The sequence below is a fragment of the Chlorocebus sabaeus genome, chromosome 11 (genome assembly GCF_047675955.1).
Source record: "Chlorocebus sabaeus isolate Y175 chromosome 11, mChlSab1.0.hap1, whole genome shotgun sequence".
Taxonomy (NCBI): Eukaryota; Metazoa; Chordata; class Mammalia; order Primates; family Cercopithecidae; genus Chlorocebus; species Chlorocebus sabaeus.
The window spans coordinates 112,254,512-112,273,057 of record NC_132914.1 but is presented as its reverse complement, the minus strand read 5'-3'; the positions used below and the strand labels follow the sequence as shown (position 1 = coordinate 112,273,057).

General features: G+C 42.3%; 2 long non-coding RNA genes across 3 annotated transcripts in view; one reads left to right on the top strand and one right to left on the bottom strand.

The window, feature by feature from the left end:
• The first annotated feature begins 1,656 nt into the window (after positions 1–1,656).
• Positions 1,657–4,809, top strand: LOC140712802 (uncharacterized). Its single transcript, XR_012094600.1, has 2 exons — positions 1,657–2,265; positions 2,542–4,809. It is a non-coding gene; the product is annotated as an uncharacterized lncRNA (long non-coding RNA).
• A 2,511-nt stretch (positions 4,810–7,320) lies between these two features.
• Positions 7,321–18,546, bottom strand: part of LOC140712801 (uncharacterized) — a 78,203-nt gene continuing 66,977 nt past the window's right edge. For both annotated transcript variants that reach the window (XR_012094599.1, XR_012094598.1), the window contains one exon: positions 7,321–9,996. This is a non-coding gene — a long non-coding RNA (uncharacterized lncRNA). The remainder of the gene's footprint in view (positions 9,997–18,546) is intronic.

The following is an 18,546-nucleotide window of genomic DNA, read 5'->3' as shown; positions in this document are numbered from 1 at the left end:
TTCTGGAATAAACATGCAGGACATGCATGTTTGTTACATAGGTAAACATGTGCCATGGTGGTTTGCTGCACCTGTCAACTCATCACCTAGGTATGAAGCCCTGCATGCATTAGCTGTTGACCCCACCCCCGCCCCCACCGACAGGCCCCAGTGTGTGCTGTTTTCCTCCTGGGGTCCATGTGTTTTTATTGTTCAGCTCCCACTTACTAGTGAAAACATGCAGTGTTTGGTTTTCTGTTCCTGTATTAGTTTGCTGAGGATAATGGCTTCCAGCTCCATCCATGTCCCTGCAAAGGACATAATCTCATTTCTTTTTGTGGCTGCGTAGTATTCAATAGTGTATATGTATCACATTTTCTCTATCCAGTCTATCATTGATGGGCATTTGGGTTGATTCCACATCTTTGCTATTGTGAATATTGCTGCAATTAACATATGCATGCATGTATCTTATAATAGAATGATTTATATTTCTTTGGTTTTATACCCAGTAATGGGATTGCTGGGTCAAATAGTATTTCTTGTTCTAGATCCTTGGGGCCACACTGTTGTCCACAATGGTTGAACTAATTTACATTCCCGCAAACAGTGTAAAAGCATTCTTATTTCTCCACAGCCTTGCCAGCATCTGTTGTTTCTTGACTTTAATAATTGCCATTCCAACGGCGTGAGATGGTATCTCATTGTGGTTTTAATTTGCAGTTCTCTAATGATCAGTGACGTTGAGCTTTTTAAAGTATGTTTGTTGGCTGCATAAAGGTGTTTTTTTGAGAAGTGTCTGTTCATATCCTTTGCCCACTTTTTGATGGAGTTGTGTGTTCTTTTCTCATAAATTTGTTTTAATTCCCTATAAATTGTGCAGAGGGTTTTAAATGCATTATCTTACCCTGTAAAGTTCTATTAGTAACTCTGTTTTCCATAAGACAGTGTTACTAAGGCTCACCAGTGGGTGAGGAACAAGACCAAGGACATTCACATAGTATGTGACTATAGTGGGTTGAATAGTGGTCTCAGAAAGATATATTCACCAGAAATGGAATGTGATCTTATTTAGAAATAGGGTCTTTGCCAGTATGACTAATTTAAACATCTTGGGATGGGATGGTCTTGGATTTAGGGGGAACTCTAAATCCTATGACAGGTGTCCTTATAAAGAAAAGGCAGAAGGAGATTGGAGATACAGACACACAGGGGGAAGGCCATGTGAAGACAGAGGCAGGTTCTAGAGTGATGTGTCTCCAGGCCAAGGCAGGCTAAGGATTGCTGGCTACTATCAGCAGCTGGGAGAGAGGCATGGCATGGATTCTCCCTCAAGGACTCCAGAGGGCACCAACCCTACCAATAACTTGAATTCAAACTTCTGATCTCCAGAACTGTGAACGGACTTTGGTCGTTTCAATCCATCCAAATTTGGCAATCTCTTATGGCTATGTAGGACACTAATACAGTGGCTGAGATAGAATTTGGATGCAAGTGACATCAGTAACCTCTAAGTCACACATTTAAAACCAGCTTTTTACTTCTCAATGCATTTGCTCAATTTCTTCATGTTCGTAAATTCAATGACTCAGAGTACTTTAGTTTTCAGAAAAAAATACACATATGCATACACATATGCACACATAGGAAGACATACATATGGATACTTCACCGAGGTTAAATGATCAAGAAGCTTTCTCATCTATTTTCCTTATACAATTACTAACTCTAAAGAAAATACTGAAAATTAAAAAAAAAAAAAATTCCAAATTGCCACTGCAAGTCTGATCAAGCAGTCTGTGGGAAAAATAAGCAAACAAGCAAACAAAAACTTCAGTCTTGAAATGCGAAACCAGAGACTTGGATCTTTTTTAACATTGAGAATGTTATTTTGTTAACATGAAGCCTTTTATCTCTGGATTCCAGACAACTTTAAAGAGGGAGAGAGTGAGTGTCGTTCTGGTTTTCATTTGATGTGGCCATCGTGGGGGATTGGAGACATGGAAGGAACTATTAAGTTTAAAACATTTGCTCTCATTTTCCAGAGTCAGTAAAAACCAGAAATAGTCCAGACTTACAACCATCTGCATTAATATCTTCTCAGAATTCACCGTACCCAAACTGATAGTACCAAGGATGAAGTTGCCTACCCGCTTCATAGACCATCTGGAGAATTCGGATGTATCCTTCAGGTTCCAGTCTTTATGAGATGCTGTCCTTGCTTTTGTCAACTCCACGCTCTCTCACAAAGCAATGTTGACTATCCACGCCTGTGCACACACTATGGTTTGTATGCACCTCAAACACACCATCCATGATACTTTATGCTATTTGGTTGTGTACAGATCTCTCCCTTTAGAAGAAGGTTTTTTTTTCGTTTTTTGTTTTTTGTTTTTGAGACAGAGTCTTGCTCTGTCGCCCACGCTGGAGTGCAGTGGCGCAATCTCCACTCACTGAAAGCTCTGCCTCCCAGGTTCACGCCGTTCTCCTGCTTCCGCCACCCGAGTAGCTGGGACTGCAGGCACCCACCACTCTGCCCGACTAATTTTTTTGTATTTTTAGTACAGACGGGGTTTCACCGTGTTAGCCAGGATGGTCTCTGTCTCCTGACCTCGTGATCTGCCTGCCTCAGCCTCCCGAAGTGCTGGGATTACAGACTTGAGCCACCGCGCCCGGCAGAAGAAGGGTTTTTATCCCGAGAACTTACAGAGAGGCAATGAAAGGATTTCAAGGGAAGCTGTCAATCCCTTGAAACTATCTGAAAAATTATATGAAAATGTGCAACCTGGGGAATAGAAACTCCTTAGGCTCTCATGAGTTCCCAAAGAACTTCAAGGCTCAAACATGTTTAAAATTCCCTGCCTAAAGATGAAATTCTTCAAGTTTTCATATCTCTGTTGCCCTGTACAGCACCTGGGCCAGTGACATGAAAAGTGCTTATTGCTGGATAAAACTTTGATGGAAATTTAGTTAGAGAGATTCTAAGTTGCTCTGATTTTATGTTTGAACCACTGGAGCTATAAGTGAAGAATGACAAAAAGTTCCAAATCTGTGCAAAATTATAAGTAACTTTAAGCTGACTCACAGCTTGTTCTTCTCTTAAACAAAAAACATCAGGTGTCTATTCTACCAAGAAGCTCAACACTTGAAATAGCTACCACGGTTTGCTCTCAGAAACTCACTTTCTAGCTGTCCCAACAATTCAGCACCTGAGAATTTATCCTACAGATCTATCAGCATGAATGTACAAAAATACATGGATATGGATGTAATAGCAAAAAATGGACTCAACTGAATGTCTATCAGTAGGAGCTATAATCCTTTAGAACAAGGCCATCAAAATACTTGTAAAAGGCCAAGTGGTAAATATTTTAGGCTTTTTGGAACATGTAGCTCCTGTCTTTAGCAACTGCAACTACTCAACATTGCCATTATAGTGTCAAAGCAGTCACAATGTGTAAATGAATGCACGTGGCTCTGTTCCAATAAAACTTTACTTACAAAAATAGGCAAGAGGCAGAATTTAGCCAGTGAGTGGTAGTTTGTTGACCTCTGCCTTAGCATACTATAGAGCTATTAAAAAAAAGGACTTGTGAAAATGTCCACAATTTTTTTAATTTGCAGAATAATATAACCAGCACACGCATGGTGCTTCTTATATGACTTACTTTAAGTACTGTGTTATTTTATTTTACCCTCACATACAACCCTATACGTGTAGGCACTCTTATTATTCCCATTTTACAGATGAGGAAACTGACACTTAGAGTTCAGAACCAGTTTCTGACCACAGAGTGTGGACTGGCAGAGCCCTGATTTGAAGCAAAGCCAAAACCATAGTGCCAGATGGGAACTCAGTCATGAATAAAGCCCCAGGTTTGTGTGACTTTTTTTTTTTTTTTTTTTTTTTTTTGAGATGGAGTCTCACATTGTCACCCAGGCTGGAGTGCAGTGGCATGATCCTGGCTCACTGCAACCTCTGCCTCCCGGGTTCAGGTGATTCTCATGCCTTAGCCTCGTTGCTGGGATTACAGGCACCTGCCACCACACCTGGCTAATTTTTGTATTTTTAGTAGAGATGGGGTTTCAGCATGTTGGCCAGGCTGGTCTCGAACTCCTGACCTCAAGTGATTCTCCTGCCTTGGCCTCTCAAAGTGCTAGGATTACAGGCATGAGTCACTACATCTGGGCCTTTGCATGACTTTTAATATCTTTGCCTTAATACTCATCCTCATCACACTCACAGGTACCTTTCATTAGGTGCTTACCAGAGTCCAAGCCCTGTGCTAAGAACATCATGAGCATGATCTCCTTGAACCCTTACCATAAGATAGTTGCTATCACTGACCCTCTTTGGCAGATAAACATAACAAGGTGTTGGTGAGGATGATCTGGGGACCCAGGCTGTGGGAGTGGCCAAGAGGCCTGAAGAAACAGCAGCAAAGAGTAGTGGTTGCAGACTGGACTGGAGTCACCTCTGAGTGTTAATCCCAGCTCTGCCTCTTCCCAGCTACGAGACCTTGGGCAAGTCCTATAACCACTTCACCTCTCCTCACCTTGGTTTTCTTGTAAAATGTGGATAAATCCTCACTCCCAGAATCCTGAGGGTTAGATGAGACTTACTGGAAAACATGATACGTGTTATTATAGCAAGGACTCCAAAGATGTTAGCAATTAAATAAGGATGCGGGGGGAGGGTGCTTGAGGAGCCACCAGAAGTCAGAAAATACTCTATACCGATGGCTGGTAAACTGCAGATCATAGACCACATTTGGTTCATCACTTGTTTCTGTAAATAAATTTTTATTCGAATACAACCATGCCCATTTGGTTGCATATTGTCTATGGCTGTTTTCATTCTGCAATGTCAAAGTGGAGTAGTTGTAACAGAGACACATAAAAGAATAAGTTGTAGCAGAGACCAAAAAAAAAAAAAAAAAAAAAAAGACTAAAATTTTGACTACTGGCCCCTTACAGAAAAGATTTTCTCCCCAGTCTTGATTCTTGATGAGATATAGAAATCAGAGCAATAGGACATCATTTGACTTTGTGTGGAGGACTATAACACCACCCATCAATATTCAGGATTCCGTCTGACAGAATATTAAACTTTTCTATCCCATTGAATTTTGTCATGGCCATGAGACTTGCTTTAGCCAATGATATATGAGAAAAAGTGACATATTTATACTGGGCAGAAGCTTTAAGAGCCATTGTGTTTTACCACATTCTCATTGACTTCTGGTACAGTGACTGCTCTGCCAGCCTGGAACCGAGCACGAGGATGACAATCACACTTGGCTGACTCTTGATGGATATATTGGTTACACCTCTAAGCTTTTGGGAGTTGTTTGTTACTGTAACGCTTCACTCATCCTGACTGATACATGCTGAACAGCCCTGAGATTGTTCTTTTATCAAGAGGTTAATGTTAACAGAAACTGGAGCAGCCTAAAGAACCCAACTATCTTTGAGGGCTTATAGGTCTAGGTTTCCTATCCTCATTGAGCTGTGAAATGGTTGGCCCTCTGAGTGTCCCTTTAGAGCACAGAGATGTTAAAAGATCTGTCTCAAGGTAGAAAAAAAAAAAAAAAAAAAATGAGGACTTTGGCTTCTCCATTCCTGCCAGAGGTTGTCAGCTTTGAAAGTAGCTTGGCACAGAAAGGATTTGGAGTCCAACAGACATTGCTTTATACCCTTAATGACCCATTCATCATTTTTTTTCAATGCACATTTATTGATTACCTACTATGTGCCTACTACTTAGCACCTGTACATGGTGCTAAGAATACAGTTGGGAGTGAGACAGACACTAGAACTGGGGGGATGTATAGTAGGTAAACCAACAGAAATATTAATGTGATAATTTCATGTCAGAATTAATATTACAAGGACAACAAAAAGTTTAATGTGACATTGTGCAATAGTTTGGGGACGACATTCAACAGGGTGGTCAGAGCAAAGCTAAGGGAATGAGAAGGAGCCTTTCCTGTGAAGATCTGTGGGGAAAGCATTCCAGGTGGAGGGAACAGCAAGTGCAAGGGCCGTGAGGCAAGAACAAGATTTGTATCTAGTCTAGAAAGAAATACTGCCCGTGTAGCTGGAATATAATAAAAGCTCACATTTGCTGAGTGCTTCACACATGCCATGCACTGGATGAATACTTAATATATACTCTCTTATTTAATTAGCACAACAACCCTATCAAACAGGTACTATCATCCCCATTTTATGAGTAGAGAAACTGAGACACAGAGATGTTTAATGGCCTGTCTAAAGATCAAAAAGTTAGCAAGTGGCAGGACTAGGATTTGAACCTAAGCAACCTCTCTCCAGAGCCCATACTCTTAATTACTGCACGTACTGCTTTGCATGGAGAACAACCAGCTCTGTCAACTTGGGCAGGTGGCTTAGATTCTCAGAGCCTCGGTTTCCACGCTGGTGAAACAAAGGCAAAAGAGAGCTGCTGTGACTGTTAACATTAGCCAAGTCGCTGTTTTATAATGGGAACACAATTGAAGTTAGTTCTCATCTCTTCAACTTTTTCAACGAGCCATTATTCATTGAAACTAAAAGGGCATATAAAGAAAATCATGTTTAAAGAGTTTTCATTCTGATATTTTCTCTGAGGGTACAGACATCTATTCAGACACCATTAAGCATTTTTTTAACACATAGTATGGTGAGATAGTGATGTCTACTATCTTATGTGTGATTAATGAAATCTGCTAATATAAACAGTGAGAGGACAGGCACTCGGATTCTCCCAATGGCTACTAATTAAGGAGGTGCTGCTCGTTTTCAGGATGAAAAGGGAACTGCTCTGTCTTAGCTGTCTGTAATAATTTATCAAGAAGTGAAATTTTAAGGACATGACCCAGAAAGAACATGAGAATTTAAAAATCTCTCTTTCCCTTCTAATAATAATATTAAAAATCATAGCAATAGTACTATAATGTACTAGATGCTTCTGTGTACCAGGTACAAATGAAGTACTTTGCAGGCATATCCCTGTTTAATCCACTCAGCAGCCCTCTCTGGTAAATACCTATGCTGTGTTCAATCTTCAGATGAGGTAACTAGTGCTATAGCAAACAAGGGATGGAGTAAGAAAGCGACACTAAGCATGACCTAGTTAAAGAAGCAAGTCTGAGATTTGGAGAAAGGAACATCTGTAGAATCGTCCACATTTTGTGACATCTGTATATGGGGCACTATGGGAGTAAGGGTGGCAGGGAAACCGAAAAACACACATATTCGCAGATACATGTGCAGACACACAAACACATACTACGTGGTCGAGAAAGAGTTGACTCACATTTAATAAAGTGTAAAATTCTTAAACCTATATTAATTTTGATTATAAGTTATCACTAGATATAGAAGACAGCAACCCAGAGAAATATAGCACACACACTCTTGCATGTTGGGGTCTCATTTTGCACACCGATAAAGAAAAGGTGTACAAACCCAGGAGTGGTTTCCCAAAGCCTGATGCACGCTGTCAGTTATTCACTCATCCCATCACACGCACAGTGCTCGTCGGAATGGAGAGTGAGGGTGAGCCTGGGGATTATATGGGAAGTAAAAGTCACAGGAATGGATGATTGATTAGGTGGGACAAGCGTGGAACGAGATGAAGTTGAACAAGACTCCAAGATTCTTCCAGTGTGATTAAGTGGAAGGCCCAGCATGCCACGGATGCACTGGGGAACAGAAGTGCAACAGCAGGTTAGGGGGAAGGTGTTAAGCTCTGTTTTGGACAGTCCAAGCTTGAGGTGCCTGGGGGACATCCAGGAGCAGATGTGAGGAGACACACGTGGGTGTTTATGGGTCTGAGGCTTAAGCAACAGACAAGTTAAAAGCCGAGGAGTGAACTAAGGGTGAACCCTGGAACATACTCGTGCTGAAGAAGTGAACTGAGGAAGAGGAGTGAGTGGAAAAGTCTGAGAAGAAACATAAAGGTCCAGTCAGGCACGGTGGCTCACAACTGTAATCCCAGCACTTTGGGAGGCCGAGGGGGCAGATCACCTGAGGTCGGGAGTTCGAGACCAGCCTGACCAACATGGAGAAACCCCGTCTCTACTAAAAATACAAAATTAGCCGGGCGTGGTGGCACGTGCCTGTAATCCCAGTTACTCAGGAGGCTAAGGCAGGAGAATCGCTTGAACCCGGGAGGCAGAGGTTGTGGTCAGCTGAGATTGCCCCGTTGCACTCCAGCCTGGGCAACAAGAGCAAAACTCCATCTCAAAAAAAAAAAACGTCGAATTCAACTGTTTCATAGAATGATATAGTTATTAAGAAGGTGAAGAGGGCTGTGGATGGGATCAGACATAACCAGGAAGGGGAAGGATAAAAGGAGAAAGGCAAATGTGTGAAGGAAGACAAGGAAGTGGCTACAAAGGAGGGTGGCACATATGAGACCTCAGGGTCCTTGTAGTTAATTATGGTGGCCAAAGTCACATCCTGTAATCTAGGCTAGAAGACCTCCTTCAGTTGCCTTTAAAGATGGCTCCATGTTTTGCAAAGAACAAGGACCTTGGAGTAGGCAGCCCTGAATTTAAATCTGGGCTCTGTAACTTCCTAGCCGAGTGATGTTGGGCAAACATCTTCAATTCTCTGAGCTTCAATATTATTATTCAGTAGCCCATGAAATGGGACTAATAATGTTTTACTCAGAGAGTCATTTTAAAAATACATCTTGGTAGTGATAGTTTTTTGTTTTTTGTTTTTTGTTTCTTTTTTGAGACGGAGTCTCGCTCTGTCGCCCAGGCTGGGGTGCAGTAGCCGGATCTCGGCTCACTGCAAGCTCCGCCTGTCGGGTTCACGCCATTCTCCTGCCTCAGCCTCCGGAGTAGCTGGGACTACAGGCACCCGCCACCACGCCCGGCTAGTTTTTTGTATTTTCAGTAGCGACGGGTTTTCACTATGTTAACAAGGATAGTCTCGATCTCCTGACCTCGTCATCTGCCTGCCTCGGCCTCCCAAAGTGCTGGGATTACAGGCGTGAGCCACCACGCCTGGCATGTAGTGATACATTTTCAGTACAGGTATAGATTATTCATTTTATCCTCACCTCATTGTGTATGTTTGTATGAGTGTGGGTGGTGTGTGTGTGTGTGTGATTATGAATGATCAAAAAACTAACACGAAGGGACTTTACAGACTCCAGTCATTGAAAATTCCAGAAGAATCACTTTCAGACAGAGCTGGGTTCGTGGATTCAGATGAGACCAAGTCTTTTCCTTGTTCTGTACTCCAGCCCGGCTTCCCCTTGAGTAGGCTCCATTCTGAGGGTGATGTTGAAGTGGCCGCTTCCAGCTTTCAGCAGACTTTTTTAAAAAGCCCTTATTGAAGCATGAATGACATAATAAAAATCTGTGTACATTTTAAATATACACAGTTTGGGATAAGTATACACCCAGGAAATCCTCACCACCATCAAGTCAGCTGACTTCTTAGCTTTTGGCAACAACCACCTTGTAGCACATAACCCCTCTCTCAAAGGCTCAAAGAAAAATCTCAGCGTTGAGTCTCTGTTGACTCCAATTGGTCAGACTTGAGATGCAGGCTTATTCAGAACCAATCACTGGCCAGCAACACTCTGATTGGCTGGGCCTGAGTGGGTCACATGACATCCCTGGAACCCAACCTTCCAAGGACTGGGAAGGTGCAAATCAACATTTTGTTAACAAAAGACTGGATATTGGACATTTACAAAGGTCAACTCGTGTGTGTGTGTGTGTGTGCATGTACAGATTTTCCTAGCTTATTACTTCATAGACATGTTTGGGTTTATTTCCGCCTCAGTCATTCTCACGGTCATTCGTGAATATAAGAAAGTTGCACCAAGTACCTGGTCCATGCAGTTCTCTCTGGGGCAGGCACTGCAATGTGGTGTCACCCAGGATCCTTAGCTTCACTCTCTCCCTGGGAACTTAAGAAGAATGCCTTCTGCCTCTGCTGAGTCAGCGGGTTGACAAAGACCTCTGACACCCGCTTGGCCTTTCCCGGAACCTTAAGAAGGAAGAGGAGAGAGCCTGAGAGGGCAGGTTTAAAATTAGAAGGGAGTGCAACACTGCCTGTGGTTCTTGAACATCAGCCATTCGGGAGGAATGGGAGATAAGGTGGTCAAGAGACAGGAAGCATTTATTTAAGATTCCTATCACACTGGGAAGCTGGAGAGGGAGTTTAGTTCAGGGGAAGAACAGGATGTTGCCAGGATCTGGGGCAGGGCCAAGGGCAGGGGGGCATGGAGGGAACGGATATTGAAAAGAGGGAGCTAATCAGCCAGGGTTTAAGGAAAGAAGGTTTGGAGAAGTCCCAAGCAGGAAGTCAGCCAGGGAAGAGGCCCCTAGGGAGTTCAGGTCTCTTCAGTCACAGAAAGGAGATGGATCTTCTCTTGGAAGACCTTGGATCTCTTCGGTGAAGCCGATGTGTTTCTGGGTGGCCTCTTTGGAAGGGGACTTCATTTAACTCTTGTGTGAGCTCTTGGTTTGGTGTTCTCCCTGATGTCTTTCTGCTGGTCTCCCAGCTTGGAGGCCGCCGCACTGACATTCTCTGAAGGGCACCACCCTGAAGTTCTGCCTTGACATTGAAGGCTACGGAAAGTTAAAGGCCACATTGGTTGCAGACCCTGTGGTCGATTTCCATCCCACATGCATGTGGGGGCCTAGTGATGAGTACAAGCATGTCCCTTTTTTCCCCTTAGGGAAAACACATAGTTTCTCCAGTCTTCAAAAAAGACCCCTTAGCAAAACGCAAATTTAGTGAAGAAAATCTATGAAAAGGTCATTTGCAAAATGGAAAAATACAAGTGACCAACATACACCAAAGAAAAAACTATAATCATGATTCAAATAACTCACAACTGCATTACTGTGGCAAGCCAAGTATTGCCATAAACCTTGGACATACATTAATTCATGTTAATCCTTTTTGACAACCCTAAGAAGCATTTTCTTCATTTCATAATTCAGTCCAATAAACCAAGACATGCAGGGGTTAAGTCCCTTGTCTAAGATCACAGCTCCCAAGTGGCAGAGCTGGAAGGAAAGAGGATTGTATTCACGGCCCAACGGACAAAAGCCTGAGTTTGCAGCTGACAAAACTGGCTTTGGGAAAGTGACTTGACCTCTCTGAGCCTTAGCTTACCCAGTACAGAAAGTGAGTATACGATAGGACCCACATCACAGAGTTGCAGAAAAGTTTTAGCAAGATAGCATATGGTTAGCACAGTGCATTCGTATTGAGAAAAAGTGCAATGGACAGTCGACTTTTGTTATTCTTGATTTAGAGGATCTGCTATAGCAGCACTCCCTGTCTACATCTGACAGGGGTTATAAAAGTCCACGCCTGACAACAGAGGCCAGAAGCCTCAAAGAGCAGGGCTGAGATGTATCTCACCTTCACCCTCCTCTCCTGGCCTCTTCTGCAGACTCAGTTAAGACCTCCGAGGGCACCTCCCACTCACCCACTAACCAACCCTCTGGGGAAGCATCTGGACCACAGGGGATGATCAATGGCAGAGTATTTGCTCAGCTCCACACCCACGGTCCATCTGGAGAGACACCCTTGGATTCAAGACTAAAGGCTTCCAGGAAAAGTGGCGAGGCTCAAGGTCATCGGTCAGTCAGTAACTGACCACCTTGCCTCTGGGGACAGTCTGGAGCTCTCAAATGGGACATCTGCCTTTCTTATTCCCAGGGGGAGTGTCTGCTCCCTTTTGCTCTTTAAAGAAGCAGTCACACATTATTATTATTACTACTGTGATTTCTGCTACCATTGATTGAATGCGTGCATTTTCAGGGCCCTATGCTAAATGCTTTACATGAATTTCCTCATTTTATCCTCACTATAACTCAAAGTGCTGGGGATTATTTTTAGCCCTATTTTACAGTCTGCTCAGTTTGTTCTCAATCGCCTCTAAGTTTCCTCTGCTGAAATGATCCTCTACCATCCATTTTTCAACTGACCTGTTTTTTCAAGTAGGCAAGTTAGTTCCTCCAGGAAGCCTTCACTAACCATGGGCTAGGCTGGGTGCCTTGTCATGGTGCCCTCATCTTCCTCCATCTTCACAGCACATTGTATGCCTGTTTTTACCCAACAATCTGAAATATTTGCTTACTGCTGGTCTACTTCATGATTATAAGATCTAAGAAAGAAGGGACTGTGCTTGTCTTGTATTCTGTCTGCCTAGTATAATCGCACATAGTGGTTTCTCCATGAAATATTTGTGGATGGGTCAGTCCGATGAGACCACATTCAGATGAGTGGATTCAATTCTAGATACTCTTGTTTATTAAGAGAAAGAGGTGCACGTCACTTCTGGAGGTCTCTCCTGGAGAAACTCTTATATTTTTGCACAAGGAGACATATACAAGTATGTCCATTACAGAATAATTTATGATAGAAGAAATTGGAATCAACTGAGATGTCCATCAACAGGGGACTGGATACGTGCAGTGTTACACATGCACATGTTTTAAGATTGCAATCAAAGTAGACAAACCAGAGTTATATGTGTCAACAGGGAGATTTCTGAGAATATGGAGAGAAAATTCTGTTTGCGAAGTGATTCACATCCCATCTATGAAATTCAAAACACCCAAAAGGACCTCTATATTTTTAAGGATTCATGTATAAGTATGTAAAATTATATTAAAATGAGAGTATATACTCTGAGTTCATAATAGTATATTGTGTTTGTGTGGATAGCCTGGATGAGAGCATAGAATTGGAACCAGGAGTATGCATTCAGGGGAGTTTAAGTTTACTGTGATGTTTCAATGGTATTTAAAAGCTGTGCCTTTATGTATTCATTGAGTAACCTTGAAAGGTGTAAATATAAAAGAGAGACAGTTACAAAATATGCTTGCATGTTCATAATGGTTTCTTACGGATGGTAGAAATATGGGTGGGTCTTGTTTTCTTCTTTTTTTTTTTGAATTTTTTTTTTTTAATACTTTAAGTTCTGAGGTACATGTGCAGAATGTGCAGGTTTGTTACATAGGTAAACATGTGCCATGGTGGTTTGCTGCACCCATCAACCCGTTATCATCATTAGGTGTTTCTCCTAATGCCATCCCTCCTCTAGCCCCCCATCCCCCGACAGGCCCCAGTGTGAGATATTCCCCTTCCTGTGTCCATGTGCTGTCATTGTTCAACTGCCACTCATGAGTGAGAACACGTGGTGTTTGGTTTTCTGTTCTTCTGTTAGTTTGCTCAGAATGATGGTTTCCAGCTTCATCCATGTCCCCACAAAGGGCACAACTCATCCTTTTTTATGGCTGCATAGTATTCCATGGTGTGTATGTGCCACATTTTCTGTATCCAGTCTATCATTGATGGACATTTGGGTTGGTTCCAAGTCTTTGCTATTGTGAACAGTGCCAATATAAACATACGTGTGCATGTGTCTTTATAGTAAAATGATTTATAGTACTTTGGGTATATACCCAGTAATGGGATTGCTGGGTCAAATGGTATTTCTAGTTCTAGATCCTTGAGGAATCACTACACTGTCTTCCACAATGGTTGAACTAATTTGCATTCCCACCAACAGTGTAAAAGCGTTTCTATTTCTGCACATCCACTCCAGCATCTGTTGTTTCCTGACTTTTTAATGATCACCATTCTAACTGGTGTGAGATGGCATCTCATCATGGTTTTGATTTGCATTTCCCTAATGACCAGTGATGATGAGCTTTTTTTCATATATTTGTTGGCCACATAAATGTCTTCTTTTGAGAAGTGTCTGTTCATATTCTTTGCCCACATTTTGATGGGGTTGTTTGGTTTTTTCTTATAAATTTGTTTAAGTTCTTTGTAGATTCTGGATATTGGCCCAATCTATATGGATAGATTGCAAAAATTTTCTCCCATTCTGTAGGTTGCCTTTTCACTCTGATGATAGTTTATTTTGCTGTGCAGAAGTTCTTTAGTTTAGTTAGATCCCATTTGTCAATTTTGGCTTTTGTTGCCATTGCTTTTGGTGTTTTAGTCATGAAGTCTTTGCCCATGCCTGTGACCTGAATGGTATTGCCCAGATTTTCTTCTAGGGTTTTTAAGGTTTTACATCTTACATTTAAGTCTTTAATCTATCTTGAGTTAATTTTTGTATAAGGTGTAAGGAAGGTGTCCAGTGTCAGTTTTCTGCATATGGCCAGCCAGTTCTCCCAACGTCATTTATTAAATAGGGAATCCTTTCCCCATTGCTTGTTGTTTTCAGGTTTGTCAACGATTGGATGGTTGTAGATGTGTGGTGTTATTTCTGAGGCCTGTGTTCTGTTTCATTGGTCTACATATCTGTTTTGGTACCAGTCCCATGCTGTTTTGGTTACCGTAGTCTTGTAATATAGTTTGAAGTTAGGTAACGTGATGCCTCCAGCTTTGTTCTTTTTGCTTAGGATTTTCTTAGCTATATGGGCTCTTTTTTGGTTCCACATGAAAATTAAAGTAGTTTTTCTAATTCTGTGAAGAAAATCAGTGGTAGTTTGATGGGCATAGTACTGGATCTATAAATTACTTTGGGCATCACAATATTGATTCTTTCTATCCATGAGCATGAAATGTTTTTCCATTTGTTTGTGTCCTGTCTCATTTCCTTGAGCAGTGGTTTGTAGTTCTCCTTAAAGAGGTCCTTCACATACTTGTAAATTGTATTCCAAAGTATTTTATTCTCTTTGTAACAATTGTGAATGGGAGTTCACTCATGATTTGGCTTTCTGTTTGTCTACTATTGGTGTATAGGAATGCTTGTGATTTTTGCAGATTGATTTTGTATCCTGAGACTTTGCTGAAGTTGCTTATCAGCTTAAGGAGATTTTGGGCTGAGACGATGGGGTTTTCTAAATATACAATCATGTCATCTTCACATAGAGACAATTTGACTTCCTCGCTTCCTATTTAAACACGCTTTATTTCTTTCACTTGCCTGATTGCTCTGGCCAGAACTTCCAATACTATGTTGAATAGGAGTGGTGACAGAGGACATCCTTGACCTGTGCCGGTTTTCAAAGGGAATGCTCTCAGTTTTTGCCCATTCAGTATGATATTGACTGTGGGTTTGTCATAAATAGCTCTTATCATTTTAAGATACGTTCCTTTTTTTTTTTTTTTCAGACAGAGTCTCGCTCTGTCGCCCAGGCTGGAGTGCAGTGGCAGGATCTCGGCTCACTGCAGCCTCCACCTCCCACGTTCAAGTGATTCTCCTGCCTCAGCCTCCTTAGTAGCTGGGACTACAGGCAAGTACCACCATGCCCGGCTAATTTTTTGTATTTTTAGTAGAGATGGGGTTTCCCCATGTTAGCCAGGATGGTCTCGATCTCTTGACCTCGTGATCCACCTGCTTCGGTCTCCCAAAGTGCTGGAATTACAGGCGTAAGCCACCACACCTGACCTTTTTTGAATGTTTTAATCTCAGAGACAGTAGGAGGGACATAGGGAGGAAATGGGGAAGAAGGAAGGAAGGAAGGAAGGAAGGAAGGAAGGAAGGAAGGAAGGAAGGAAGGAAGGAAGGAAGGAAAGAAGGAAGGAAGGAAGGAAGGAAGGAAAGAGAGAAGGAAGGGAGGAAGGCTGGCAGGGAGGAAGGAAGGAAAGAAGGAAGGAAGGAAAGGAGGAAGGGAGGGAGGGAAGGAAAGAAAAGGAAAGGAGAGTAAAAAGGAAAAGGAAGGGAAGGGAAGGAGAGAGAAATAAGAGCTTGTGTAATGTAGAGAATTTGGGAAGTAAGGAACTGGGAAACTAAGGCAGATTAGTAATAGTTATAGAAACAGATTTTTGGTTCAGGAAAGATTCAAACTCCACCTTCACATATTTTCTGGGAGAGAAAAATAGAGCAAATTAAAGACGCTAAAGATACAGCAGATTTCAGCACAATATAATAGGAAGAAATTCTCATTAAAGACTTTCAGATAAATGTTAACTGCCTAAACATACAGTAACTTATCTTCCTTTAAAATATCATTTAATGCTACAAATAAATTTGGAGCCTTCTCTCCCTGCTCCCTCAGAAGTATGTATTGTCAATTTGTTAATTACCTTTTAGAACTTTTCAAACATCTTTGCACCCACGTCCTTACCATAGAAAATATATAGCTTTTTGTTGCTCTAAGCATGAATAGTGTTACAATACTGTACTAAATTTTCAGCAGCATGCTCTTTTTATTAATTATTGTTTTTCTGAGATTTCTCCATTGGGATACATTATAGACTTAGTATGTTCTTTTTTATGACTACATAATGTTCCATTGAAGGAATATTTTACATTTTATGCATTCACTCCTTTGTTGGGAGATATACAGGTTGGTTCAGATGTTTTTGCTAATACAGTGTAGCTGTGAAACCCTCTTTACACTCTTCCTCCCACATCTCTGTAAGGGTGTACTTGCTGGACAGTAGGAAGATCACGTTTTCAATTTTAATACATTCTGTCAATTTGCCCAAAGGAGTGCTAGATAATGATGACATATCTGGGACTATACTCAGCCACCTTGCAGGAATAAGTTCCTCATCTCTGCAAGTGTCCAAGCATTGACTGGACAGCTCTTGGCATGACTATTGTGAAGGGTTTGCTGGCCCTAAATAACCATCAAGGTCTCAGCCAACAGAATAATGCTATGATTTCTCATCTCCCTGAAGCGGGACCTCCACTTGATACAACTCACGCCAAGATCCCCAGCTGCAGTGATGAGGAAAAGTCATCTTTTCCGCAAATTTGGAAGAGCTATCAGGGACATGTTTGTCAAACCACATGTTTCTTGTTCCTATTGTGTTATATTTTATTCTAGTTGAGGATATCATAACTAAATCCCTCATGTTTTGTTGGAGATTGGAATGAGTAGGCTTGGGTCCAAATCCTAAATCTGTACCGGGTAGCTCTATGATCTTGGGCATGTTTTTTGACTTCCCCATGCATCAGGGTTTTTTGTCCATAGAATGGGAAAATCCATACCCCTATCTCATTCTTGTTTTGATGATTCCATTGGTTGGTGGATGAAATGTGCCTAACAAGTAACCCGTCCTTTAAGTGTTCTTACTAATGGCTGCTGAGTTTATTACCCTGAGTGGTTGGGGATTGCAGCGTGCTTGTCACCACACAAACTGACTGTCTTTGAGATGCAGAGGTTGGGAGAAGTCTTTGCTCTTGGACAGGAAGGAGATTCAAGGCTTAACCAATCCAAGGCACCCATTGCAGTGGCCAGCAAAACCCTTTGTTCAGCATTTTATCTTTTTCAAAGCACATCTATTATCTCATCTGTTCATCAAAGGCCCCTGCAAGGAAGTCCAGCAGAGGATAGGCCCAAGGAGAGATGACTCAGGAATCTGAAAGTCAAGGCCAGAAGCTTCTCTGACAAGCAGCTCACTGGACTGAGTTTATCCGCTGATCTTGGCCTGGGAGGAGGGTTAGGCTGCCCAGGCCAGGCCTGAAATACACACAGAGAGACTTCCTTTTCCCTGACCGTGGACTGCACTCTTAAGCCCAGCAGATGGGCTGCAGATGTGAGCTCTGGGCTGCAAGGGAGGCTGGGAGAATGGACAAGACTCATACCCTTGAATGGGATTGTAAGTCCCAATCCAGGTCCCACAGTACCGTAGGAGCATCATGCTGGGATCTTGTGGCTCTCTCTGAGTTCAAATTTACAGAGTTTTGGACTCAGGAAGGTGGTGCTAGAGATATTGTCATGCTTCTGCAATGCTGGTAGCTATGTCAAAGAACATCTCCGGCAACAGCCATCTCATCTTGCTGCCTTCAGGTCAGTTTGGAAAGAAGCAACAGCCTTGTGTCATTCCTGTAGCTACAGCAAGCCCTGGAAAGCTATGAGGTTGCTGAATGCCTTCTTCCAGCGGATTTCAGGTCTTCCCTTGCCTCATTCTTCTTCGGCCTATTCCAAAGTTCAAGATCCCTTCCCTCAATGCTATAGCTTAAGCATAGCCATTGTTGACTTTTATCTCAAGGGACCAATTGCCACTGTCAACTCATTCAGAGTGGAACTGTTTGGAGTTCTGCTTTGGAAATCATAATTCCCTGCCTCCAAGAGAGGCCTCAGAAAGTTTGCTTCTGGACATGGTTGAGGAAAGGTTCCTGACTCGGCCAGACCTGGGTTTGGCCATCCATGGCTGTGTGACTTTGGAAAAATCATCTCACCTCTCTGATCTCAGGATTCTCATTAGTGGAAAGTGGGGGATCGTCCCTATCTCGCAGGGCCATTGGGAGGATGAAAGAAAACTCGTTCAAATGCCTGTTATAGTGCCTGGCATGGAGTCCACGCTTCTTTAGGGGTTGCTACTGTTGCTCTGGTCACTATTATTGTCATTGTTGGCAGGGTACTGCAGAGTAGCAGCCTCTCTTCCTTCCTCAGCCAGATAGTCATATAGTCAGATGGACCTGCATTCTACTCTCAGCATCCCCTTACTGGCTGTGTGGCCTCAGAAGAGCTACTTAGCTTCTCTGAGCCTGCCTCAGTTTCCTTACATGTAAAGAGAAGTTTAGACGGTTTAATCCACTTCTCTAAAATCACATATCCACTAAGGAATTTCAACTTAAACCTGTTAAGTTCAAGGCACTGA